The sequence below is a fragment of the Gopherus flavomarginatus genome, chromosome 6 (assembly GCF_025201925.1).
Source record: "Gopherus flavomarginatus isolate rGopFla2 chromosome 6, rGopFla2.mat.asm, whole genome shotgun sequence".
NCBI lineage: Eukaryota > Metazoa > Chordata > Testudines > Testudinidae > Gopherus > Gopherus flavomarginatus.
This window is the reverse complement of record NC_066622.1, coordinates 2,858,839-2,870,916: the sequence shown is the minus strand read 5'-3', so window position 1 is coordinate 2,870,916 and position 12,078 is coordinate 2,858,839. Positions and strand designations below refer to the sequence as shown.

Below are 12,078 nucleotides of genomic sequence, written 5' to 3'. Positions count from 1 at the left end.
GGCCCCACCTCCCATGTCACCACTTCGCCCCAAACTCCCTTCCCCCAAGGCCCTGCCCCTGTGCTGCCTCTGGACCCAAGGCCCTACCCCCACACCACCTCTTCCCCCAAGGTCCAGCCCCTGCTCTGCCTCTTGCCCCAAGGCCCCGTCCCCACACCACCTCTTCCCCCAAGGCTCTGCCTCTTGCCCCAAGGCCCCGCCCCCACACCACCTCTTCCTCCAAGGCCCCGCCCCTGCTCTTGCCTCTTGCCCCAAGGCCCTTCCCCTGCACTGCCTCTTCCCCCAAGACCCTGCCCCTGCTCTGCCTCTTGCCCCAAGACCCTGCCCCCACACCACCCCTTCCTCCAAGGCCCTGCCCCCCACACCTCCTCTTCCCCCAAGGCCCTGCCCCTGCTCTGCCCCTTCCCCCAAGGCCCTTCCCCTGCACTGCCTCTTCCCCCAAGGCCCAGTCCCTGTTCTGCCTCTTGCCCCAAGACCCTGCCCCCACACCACCTCTTCCTCCAAGGCCTTGCCCCTGCTCTTCTTCTTGCCCCAAAGCCCCGCCCCTGCACCACCTCTTCCCCCAAAGCCCTGCCCCCGCACCACCTCTTCCTCCAAGGCCCTGCCCCTGCGCTGCCTCTTCCCCCAAGGCCCCACCCCTGCACCACCTCTTCCTCCAAGGCCCCATCCCTGCATTGCCTCTTGCCCCAAGGCCATGCCCTCACACTGCCTCTTGCCCCAAGGCCCCGCCCCCACACTGCCGCTTGCCCCAAGGCCCCGCCTCCCACACTGCCTCTTCCCCCACCAAGACCAAGTCCCTTGCTCGCTCCTCTCAACCCCTCCCCGCCAGATCCTTGCACCCGCATGGAGCCACACTGACTTCACTAGGCCGTCCCATGAATGCTGCAGCATGCAGAATCAAGCTTTCTAATGGCACGGAAGGGACTATGATTGTAAAGTGCGTTTACAGGAAGCTCTCTGCAAGGCTGGATGGCCCAATGGCTAGAGTAGAGGGCTGACAGGAAAGAGGGGTTCTAGGCCAAGCGCTGCCCCTGGCCTATTCTTGGCCAAATCTTTTGGCGTTAGATTCACAAAAGATGCCAAATCTGAGCATCAGGCCCCTCTGTGAGGCACAAAATCCGCCCTCAGGTGCTCAGAGCTCTGTTACTGGGTTGGGCTCTGCGGATGAGCTCACACCAAATAGCTGGAGTTTGGGGAGGAGGAGAACATCCCTCATAAACAAAGCTTTTAGCTCCGTGGTTCGTGTACTCAGCCGGAATGCAGAAGACTTCTGATTCAAGGCCCCCCCGAAGGGGAGAAGGGATTTGAACGGGAGTCTGCCGCCATTCATGAGGGTCCTAGCCAGAGGGCTCTGGGCTAGTCTGATGTGGGGTTCCCCAGCCTCTCTTGGTGAAGCTCTTGCACTGTGAGTAAATAATTCTCGGCCCACTGGGCCAGAGAGAGAGAGTAAGCATGGGAATGACTCTGTAGCCAGGTGGTTAGAGCATTCACCCAGGAGACAGATACATTGCTTCAATGTCTCTTCTGATAAATAATCCCCCCTGCCCGATTTAGGCCCCAACTCCCTCATCTTGGCATCTCCCATAGGCAAGCCCAGCCGAGGAGCCACCTAGCAGGCTGGCTTTTGTGAATTGCATTCTGAGGCACCTCTCTCCCTCCATTCATCGTCTAGGGAGCCTAGACAGATAATCCAGGCTTTGTGCATTGCTGTGATTTTGTATCTACCTAAAAGTAAGGTGTGGTGACACTCAGCATGGCCATGCCTGAGTTCCCTTCTGAATCTAGCCCTTCCTCACTCTGTGGCTTAGTTTCTCTTCAGTGAAATAAACATAATGGAACTAACCTCCTTTCAAAGTGCTTTGAGATCCACGTCTGAAAAGCGCTATATGACCACAAGGTAATATCACTATTGGCACATGGGCTTGATCTCCCCTCCAAATACTAGCTGCTGCCATATGAACTGGAATACGCGCTAGCTGGCTTTAACCCTGAATATTTCATTTTCTCCATCATAATCACTGGTTCCCTTTGCACAGTGCTAATCAGCATCTAGCCAATTAACAATAAACAAACTCATTTTATCTTACTAATACAGATCAAATATGTTATGGCATTTAGCTTACTGGCTAGTGGAGCTTGTAATGGTCACTATTTTTCAGGTGAGACAATCTGGAACAAATCCTGGAGCATAAGAAAACCAAAAAAGGGACTCGTTCTCCAAGTGCCCTGTGACATTGGATCTGCAGCTAACTAGCTTAGATGACATTCCACAAACAATGGATTCATCCATGAAACACTTTATTGTACCATTGGATAGTGGCGGAGTTGAATTTCACCTAAGACGACTGACAGACTGGATTCAACACAACCTCTTGCATAATGGCTCAGACTTTTGAATGATGTACTTGGGAAATAATCTTTTAAAATTGGCCCTGGGCCTAAACTGAAATTAAATATTAGCAGCAATATTTGTCTGGTGTGTTACATTACATTTATCTGGCTACATTACAAAACATTGGCCCCATGTTGTGCCTAAAAATATTCTGTTTGTAATGTATTGTAGTGCAGAAAAATTACACCTTTTAGTACTAGTATGCGTCTCAGAAACCAAAGCTTTGTTATAGCCTGGATACGATAAGCCTGGAGAGTTACCAGTTTGCTAGATAAGATTATTGAATAAGAAATGCATAAACTTTCTTAAAATCATACATTCCTCTCTTACTTAGACTGTGTTGGTACAAAGCTGTAGGGGCTTAAAATAGTGCAATACACTTTAGGGAATTCATCAAAATGTGAAGCTGCTCATGTGATATTCAGCACGTTACAGCCTATGATGTAAGGGTCGTTGCTTGCAACAAAACGTGTTAACTTTGGTTGGTTGTTATTCACGTGACGTACTCGCTCAGTAATAACGCTCATCTGCAGAGCTTCTCTGAGGAGCATCTGCAGGCATTTAGCTATGGACAATCTAATGGCAAATGGACATCTAATATACTAGCAAGAGCCCTGAACTGAAGCACCAGTGATGGCACTCTTGAACTTTGGGTAGCTCAGGTCTACAGTTGTTACTAGAAGAAGGCAGCTTTTGTCATCCCTTTCCAAACAATGGTATGTGGGACAACAGTGTTCTTAATGCAGAATGGGAGAGAACAGCAGTAGTTCAGATACTCTGCAGTCGCTGCTTTAAACCACGGCAACCTGTACAGCATCTTTGCAATGGGGTTGACATGGGCCATCAGCTGTGAACATACCTGAACTTCAGAGAAGTTTGGAGTCAAAGCCAAATCAGGATTCAGATGCCACCAGATTGACCCAACACTACATCAAACAAAATTAAACATGCCAGAAATGTGTAAATAAATAATCCCTCTGGGAGTGTCACAGAAGCACAGTCTGATTTGAGACTTAGTGAAAATGCCCAGGGTATACACAGTGCTTGGGCCAAAGTCCGACCAGGACCAGGGATAAATTTGGCTCATTGACTTATAAACTGTGCTGAGCAACAGGGCCGGCTCCAGGCCCCAGCGCACCAAGCACATGCTTGGGGCGGCATGCCGTGGGGGCGCTCTGTCGGTTGCCGGGAGGGTGGCAGGAGGCTCCGGTGGACCTCCCGCAGGCATGCCTGCGGAGGGTCCACTGGTCCCGGGGCTCCAGTGGAGCATCCGCAGGCATGCCTGCGGGAGGTCCACCGGAGCCGCGGGACCAGCGAGTGGCAGAGCGCCCCCCACGGCGTGCCGCCGTGCTTGGAGCGACAAAATGGCTAGAGCCGGCCCTGCTGAGCAAATACAGAGAGTAACATCAGGAGCAAAACAAAGGCATTTGGCTAGCGTCAGACTTGGCAGAATTAATTTTTTTATACTTGTGACAGATAATAGCAATGTTTATGCGTAAGTATTTTTACAATTATTATCAATTAAAATTTTCCCAGTTACATAGAATTATGGGGTTTTATGCATTTTTTTCCGTATTTATCAATTTAAATTTTCACAGTTGCAGGAAATGCTGTGGGCAGAAGCCAGACAGTTAGGTTGAGAGTCAAATGGTTAAAACTTTATAACCATCAACATCACATGTCAAACTGTACAAAGTAAATATCCTCAAATCAAATTCTGAAGCAGCATTTCTCTTACTTTGCCTGTCAGTGCATTTTGATTATTAGCGAAGGAAATATTTGTGTTGGTTTGCGTGTGTACGATGAAATTGACATATAAAGCTAATCCTTCCAAGCCTCGCTCTAGTTATTGCTCTGATACTTTGCAAAAGTAGCTCCAGGATGCCTGTGTTTCCTATCACAGATTTAACATGACAGCAGACATCTTCCACAGACTTTTGAAAAGCCGCAACCATTCTAATACTATTTTATTTCCAGTCAAAGTAAACAGAAATCCCCTTCTGACAGAGTCTGTATGTTTTAGTCCCTGAACAAGAGTTGAGATACAGAAAAGGAAGGCACACTGGCAAGCCAGAAAAGCTTCGAGACTGAGCACTTTCCAAGAAACCAGCAAATGAACCAGTCTAAAAGGGCCTCCCTTCGCATTTGAATATGTAAAATAGAGCTGGTTCTTCAACGCTAAGGAAGACAATTGCCATTCCATACAAGTAGGTGGCCATGGAAGACCCTGTGCTTCAATTACATTTGCAAGCTATTTTCAAGTCTTGCATTTGATGGCTTCATATTCAGTATGGAATATTCTCGTATTAAATTTTGTAGCCAGCAATGAAGGCAGGATACCAGCCACTTTATATCACGCCTGCCTAGTAGATGATGACTGACCTGCAAGAAACATTTCATTTGTGTTAATGAGGATACCGTATCAAAGGTCTAGTTAAAAAAAAATCCTTTTGTGCATTACAACCTCTTGATGCAGTACAGGGTGTGTGTGTGTTTCCCTCCTGTTTTAAAAAATAGAATTTGCACTAGATGGAGGTATACGTTAAAGAATTAGTGGTGGCTAGAGACAGATGAGAAAAGGCAGCTCAAATAACTCTGCAGTTATATGGGAAGTAAAAAAGTCCTATTTAAATCTAGGCCTGCCACTAGCACCTGGCTCATTCATACACTTCCACAGCCCTCAGGAGGAGGGGACTGGGAATACTGGCTTGATGGGACAGACTATAAGGCATGGCAGGTAGGCTGGGAATCATTAAAAAAGGGACAGATAATAAGACATAAAATATCATATTGCCTCTATATAAATCCATGGTACACCCACACCTTGAATAATGCATGCAGATGTGGTCGCCCCATCTCAAAAAAGATATATGGGACTTGGAAAAGGTTCAGAAGAGGGCAATAAAAATTATTAGGAGTATGGAACGGCTTCCGTATGAGGTGAGATTAATAAGACTGGGACTTTTCAGCTTGGAAAAGAGACGACTAAGGGAAGAGATGATAGAGGTCTATAAAATCATGACTGGTGTGGAGAAAGGAAGTGTTATTTACTGCTTCTCATAACACAAGAAGTAGGGGCCACCAAATGAAATTAATAGGCAGCAGGTTTAAAACAAAAAAAAGGAAGTATTTCTTCACACAGCGCACAGTCAACCTGTGGAACTCCTTGCCAGAGGATGTGGTGAAGGCCAAGACTATAGCAGTATTCAAAAGTATAGATCCATCAATGGCTATTAGCCAGAATGGGCAAGGATGGTGTCCCTAGCCTCTGTTTGCCAGGAGCTGGGAATGAGCAACGAGGGATGGATCACTTGATGATTGCCTGTTCTGTTCATTCCCTCTGGGGCACCTGGCATTGGCCACTGTCTGCAGACAGGATACTGAGCTAGATGGACCATTGGTCTGACCCTGTATGGCCCTTCTTATGTTCTTATGAGCACCTCAGCACTTCCGCTGCAGCAGGGGCCGGACCTCTCATTGGCCTTGATATGGGCGAGTCTCTGTACTCCCTTTCCCTGCTGCTCAGCCACATTCTTACCCATGCTGGCCATCATGGAGTGTCTTCTCCTGGTACCGGTCACTGTAATGGTTCAGTGCACTGCTTTTCATGGGGAACACGAGAGGGATACAGGGAAACACCATGGTGCAGAGGAACAAATGCAGTCAGGAGGAGCCAGGCAGTCCAGTTCTGCTCTCTTGTCCACTCTAATTTTATGTCATGTAACTCTATTGTTTTCTGTGGGCTTGTTCCTGAATTTCCAGTGGGAGCAAGAGTAGAATCCGGCCCTGTGTTTCCTCCTCTGCGTACCCTGCTATGGAATAAAGGTTGCAGAAGGTGCTCTGACAATGGCTCCTTTCACCACAGAGCCTGTGGCCGCTAAAAAATCCACACTATAGGAAACCCAGAGGGCCAGAGGTGCCAAGTCACCTTCAGAGCTGGTGCCTCCTAGTCATGGACATTTCAGAGCTGAGCAGGAGTCAAGCCACTGCAAACACCCTCAAACGTAGGGCTATTAAAAACCTGGAATTAAATATTGCTGCTTGAATTGCATTTCTAGCAATTTTTTGCAAATCAGTCCCCCCGCCCCAAACATTAATCTGTGCATGGAGTTCTATTTCCTCACACTTTAAAGGACGTAGGTATCTAACTGCACTTTCCACTTGCACTGAAAATGTGCATAAAAAATTCCAGCTATAAAAAAATCTCTGTATTCAAAATGCCAATGCAGGTTTAGACACTGGGTTGGAGCCCATTTGAAATTTTAGCCTAATAATCAACTCATTGGTAGCAGTTTGTTCTGTTGCAAGTCCCTGCAGGAATTTTTAACACTTTGGCACTATTAGCATCTTGCTCTTACTAACAGTTCAGAGAAAAGAGCAGCGGAAAAACCACCTGCTAGAAATGAGCCATAGTAGCAGAGCACTGCAACATTTGTTAACCTTTTATTAACGTCGCAGAACTCAGAGACGCGCCACCTGTCACATCGATCCAAAGCCACTCAGTCTTTGGTCAGTGCTTCGTGATGAAAAAGGAACAAAGAAATGGCCACCTTGGATTGCATTTCTTCCTTTGCAGATGACTTGTGTTATTCAGGAAAACTCACTGTAAAATAAAATCCTGCCCTACTCCCTGCCCACCGGCCCCATTCTGGACTTGATCGTAGGGGATGTGGGTGTTATGAACTGATCAGGCCAAGGAAAAGGCATTTGTTTTAATGTGAAGACAGTAACAACACTGCATCAGCGCTAAGCAAGGGCCTGCGTCTGCAAAGAGCTGAGCACAGCCTGTTTGTGGCTGTGTGGCCTGGATGCCCATTAGGAGCTGAGGATGCCCCGAACCGCAAAGTTTAAAATCAGTGGTAGATGAACAAAGGAGCTGGAGGTGCATTGACCTTCACCCTGCCATGGAAAGTCGGGCTTCACTAAAGCAGGCAGTGTCACGCAGTGCTTCCAGCAGGGCCGTGAGCACGGTGAGAGGACGTCTTCACGTTCTTTTTTAGCATTAGTCTAGCTGGAGACTGGGGAGTTTACGTCCCAGCGCCATCTTCTGTTTCTTGGCAGGAGGCCTGTTAACCACCCCTGATCGGTCAGAGGCATGCACAGGTTGCTGGATGCAGGGCCTGGACACGTGCCGTGTGGGATCTGTCTTCGCATAGCTGTTTGTAAATCGTTGCTTGTCATACATCCCCTGAAGAGGGGTGAAACCCCAGCTTTATGTAAGGAGCCTATTCAGGAATATTGAGTGTGCTTCATATTGTTTGTTTAAAACAAGGAGCATGTGCACATCTATATGTAGGTGTGTGTGCAGCTATATATCTGTGGGAGGGAGCGCGGGGTGTGGGAGAGGGTGCAGTGTGCAGGAGGGGGCTCAGGGCAGGGGGATGCGTGCAGAAGAGGTGCGGAGTATGGCAGGGGATCAGGTCAGGGGTTTGGGGTGCAGAAGGGGTTCAGGGTGTGGGCTCTGACCCTGCACTGCTTACCTCAAGTGGCTCTGGGGTGGCAGCGGTGTGCAGCGGGGCTAAGGAAGGCTCCCTGCCTGCCCCAGCCTCGTGCTGCTCCCGGAAGAGGCCGGTATGTCCGGCAGTGGCTCCTGGGGGTGGGGTGGGGCATGTGGCTCCGCCACGTGCTGCCTTCACCTGCTGGTACCATCCCTAAAGCTCCCATTGGCCATGGTTCCCTGTTCCCAGCCAATGGGAGCTCTGGGGGCGGTGCCTGCAGGCGAGGGCAGTGCACGGAGCTCTCTGCCCCCTCCCCCAGGGGCTGCAAGCATTTGGTGCCAGCTGCTTCTGGGAGCGGTGCGGGGCCAGGGCAGGCAGGGAGCTTGCCTTAGCCCTGCTGCACCATGGTGCTGGCAATCCCACGGGCCAGATTGAAGCCCTGATGGGCTGGATCCAGCCCACAGGCTGTAGTTTGCCCTCCCCTGGTCTATGTCAAGAGGGTAGGGGAAGGCATCACAGAACAGAACACTGCTCCTGATTCTCACATTAAGCTTCATTTTGCAAATTTCAAAGATATATTTTTAAACAAACAAGATAAATACCCCAATATGTTTAAATAATGCTCAGGCTGTTCCAAAGCTGAGAAAGGTCAAGGACTTCAGAATAAAAACTGAGATTAAGTCTTTAACACACAGCGCACTGTTCTTCCCCCACATTGGAATATATTGAAGGAAGAATCTAGGAGCCTTAATTTTGAATGCGTTGGCTTTTGTCATTCCCATCACAACATTAGCAGTATTCCCACATAATTTTGTGTATTTAATTTTACAATAGGCTGTGCCATTACGCACTGCCTGTAAATATCTGATCACTGCAGCTCCTCTAGGATTATCTTATCAAGAGTACAGATATGAAAATAGAAATCTTGTCATATCACTGCCTTTATATTTTCACTTGGAGATTTGACTGACGGAAAATGAACTGCCTGGACTAGATCTAAAGTGTCTTTTCACTGAGAGCTCTAATGCCAGAGGCTACAGAAAAAAGGTATAGAGTCATCAGAAGCGAATGCTTTGTTGGAGTTATGTAGCTTTTGTACTGCAGTTTAATAATGTGACTCTACTAGGGGTCTCTTTCCAAGTGTAAAACAGAGATGGTCTTTTTGTATCTCATGCCATCTCTTCCCAGCCTTGAAAAACGTCTTCCCATGTCTTCACGCAGTTTAATATCAGATGCTGCTTCACCAGCAGCTTAGAGACCTGAATTGAAGTTTTGCAATAGTAAGCACTTGACTTATCTAACCTACGAAATTTCTTTTTGGCAATAAAATGGATTGCGAGCTAGGACTGAATGTTCCTGCCTAGCTTGGAATATCAAGCCACTATAGACAAGTCAAGGTTTCGATTTATGGCCAGTTAAAGACACACTGGTAATGCTGTTTTAATGTTGTGAAATTGCTGTGAAATTGTCATGTGTCTAAAGAGCATGGTGGTCCAGATCTATAGCTGTTCCCTGAAGCTTACTTAGCTCTTACACCAGCATAAGTCAGCAGGAGTAAGGACTAGAATGCCAATTCAGGAACACACAAGCTAACTCGAATCAGAGGCTTCAGTTCCATGAAAGGCAAGTTATTTAAGTAAAGGCTTTTCTGAGGGGGTGTTTTGGGATTTGGCTCTGGGAGGGAACATCACCACTTTGGGCTGGTTAACTAAGTTCACAATCCTGCAATTCCCCTCCAGGGCAGTTGGTGCCCAATACAGCCCTACAGCCCCTGACTGCCGGCATTGAGAGTGACTTTAGCGTTGGCCTCTCAGTGGGCATGAGAGAACGGCTTGTTCCCCCAGCAGTGACAAACTCTGGCCACCAGCGTTGAATCACTGAGGCTTTGTGATGCAGTAGCAAAGTGCCACCAGAGGGGTTGGAACAATTCTTATAGTGGGGGGGCTGTGAGCCATTGAAGCAAACTGTAAACCTTGGATATGATGGAAACCACTTCAAGCCAAGGGGTGCTGCAGCACCCCCCTGCACCCCTTGTTCCAGCACCTGTGAGTGCCACTGCAGAATTTCTAAGGATGTTGGAGAAGCCCCGTGAGAGCGCAACCTGGAGCCACTTGTTAGCCAGAGCAGGGCTCTCATTTGGCCTTCCAGCATGAACAGTGGCTGTACAGAAGGAAAAAATTGGACACTCAGCAGACTATCTCAGAGGTGTGGAAGGGATTTTACATGGGTAACTCGAGGGTTCCTTCTGTACATTCCCTGGGCACTGAGGAGCGAATAGATTGTTCCAACATTTCACTTACAGGAAGGTCAAAAGCTGTAGTCTGTTAAACAAGCTCAATATATTCAATTAAAATATACTGGCATTTTCACCAGCTCCTCACTGTCTTTGCGGTAGTTGTAATTAAACTGAACCTTATTGATGAAGGGAAATCTTTTAAGATGTGCTTCGATATTATGGTCTAGCGGACTGAGCCTGGGCCTGGAGGCCAGGATTTCCCAAGTCTAATTCTAGTTCCGACACTGACTCGCTGTGTGACCTTGCATGAGTCACTTAACCTCTCTGTCTCTCAGCTTCCCTGCCTGTAACAGGAGAATAACAACTCTGACTTACCTGTTAGGGGTGGTGGACACAGGATTAGCATGCGTTGTGCTTTGAAGGCATGTAGCCCCATGACATTGCCACATATAATTAGTATGTATTATTGTCTTATTAACTACAGTGACTTCCGTCAGACGCTAGTTGAAGATTGCCAGGCTTCACAGTCTCCTAACCACAAGAACTTCCTCCCTCTCCAATGCAAAGTCACTTGGGGCTAGATTTTTAAAGATCTTTTGGCGACTTAAGACCTATAAACATCAGGGCCTTAATCTCTGTTCTCTGTCCATCATAGACGGCTAATGCTCCTTTCCTCCACCTTCATCTGTTTAGGTGGTCAGCTCTGTGGAGCAGAGGCGGTCTCTTAGTCTCCGTGTGTGCAGCATTTAGCACAGTGAAGCCTCAATAATGTGCTCTCTTGGCTACAGAGCAAAGCTGCTTTCTGAATACGCTGACATGCTGAGCAACAACAGGGGATCCATGTGTTACATCCATGGCAACGGCGTGTGCTTCCAGCTGCATTGTGCACGCACGGGGACCATTGCAGTCAGCAGGCAAGGCAGCCACTGCCATGAAAAGGAGATTAAGCAGTTACAGGATAATAGGACTAGCTTGCTCCAGCTATCGAGTTACTCTTGTTCTCCTAGAAGCCTGGCACATACGTGTGCCATTGGCCATATTTAGTGACAGGTGAAACCTCTGCAGGCTTTGCTATCTGATGGTTGATTCTATCCATGTAAATATATGGCCCTGGCACTGTAGTATCTGAGTATCCTCCTTCCAATGCCCCGAGAGCAGCAAAGCGTGCTTATCCCCATTAGCCACACAGGCACACTGAGGCACAAGGAAGATGAAGTGACCTAGCCAAGGTCACAGCAAGGGTCAGTGGCTTACCCAGGACTTGGTCCCAGATCTACTGAGTCCCAGTCAGGTGCCCCTATCCTTCCCTCTGCTGCTTGGTGGCCTTTTGGCAACAAGTCAGTGGGCTCAGTCTAGTTCCTACTGAAGACGGGTTCACATCACATTAGTCCCTAGTGTGACTGGTACCAATTTCCACTTGTGTTGACAGCAGCAGCCAAGAGGCAGTGGGCTGGCTGGAGAGCCCCATATAATCCCAAGACATGGCCTCTCTAAAACAAGCCCGTGGATCGTGCGGCAGGAAAGTTTGTCTGAGGGCTGGCCAGGCTCTGTCTGCTGTGCCGATGGGCAGCAGTGGGTAATGAATTGCACCGGACAATTTTTACAAGCAATACATTCACTTTCAAAAAAATGTGCTCACAATTGCAGGGATTAAAGAGCAATCTCTCCAGTGAGGAGTTCTTCAAGGGTTAGCCACCACACATCCAATGTTCCCTGGGAAATACTCAGCTAAAAGCCAAGCACACAGCTTAGAACATTTTCTCCCGCAAGCCTGGAATGCAGACGAGGCCTAACAAAAGAGAGCCGCTCAAATTATAGAAAGGAAATAAAAATAATTACCAGAGCCAAAATAACTCTTCTAATTACCTACACAGCAGAACGATGTTCATGGGAAGTGTTGATACTCTCAGGTCTGATAGCAGGGAAATTGAGATCCTAGAAAATAACACAAATTGAAGCATTACTTGTTTTGTGCGGAAGAAGAGGGTGGAGTCAGAAATCAGGTGTGAAGA

The 12,078-nt window shown here is 48.0% G+C and overlaps 1 protein-coding gene across 11 annotated transcripts in view; it reads left to right on the top strand.

The window, feature by feature from the left end:
- The window catches only part of FHIT (fragile histidine triad diadenosine triphosphatase), a 1,116,384-nt gene extending 1,113,342 nt beyond the window's left edge, over positions 1-3,042 (top strand). For all 11 annotated transcript variants that reach the window (XM_050957602.1, XM_050957599.1, XM_050957598.1 and 8 more), the window contains one exon: positions 2,160-3,042. The gene's annotated coding sequence lies outside the window, so the exon portion shown is untranslated. The remainder of the gene's footprint in view (positions 1-2,159) is intronic.
- Positions 3,043-12,078: the final 9,036 nt, after the last annotated feature.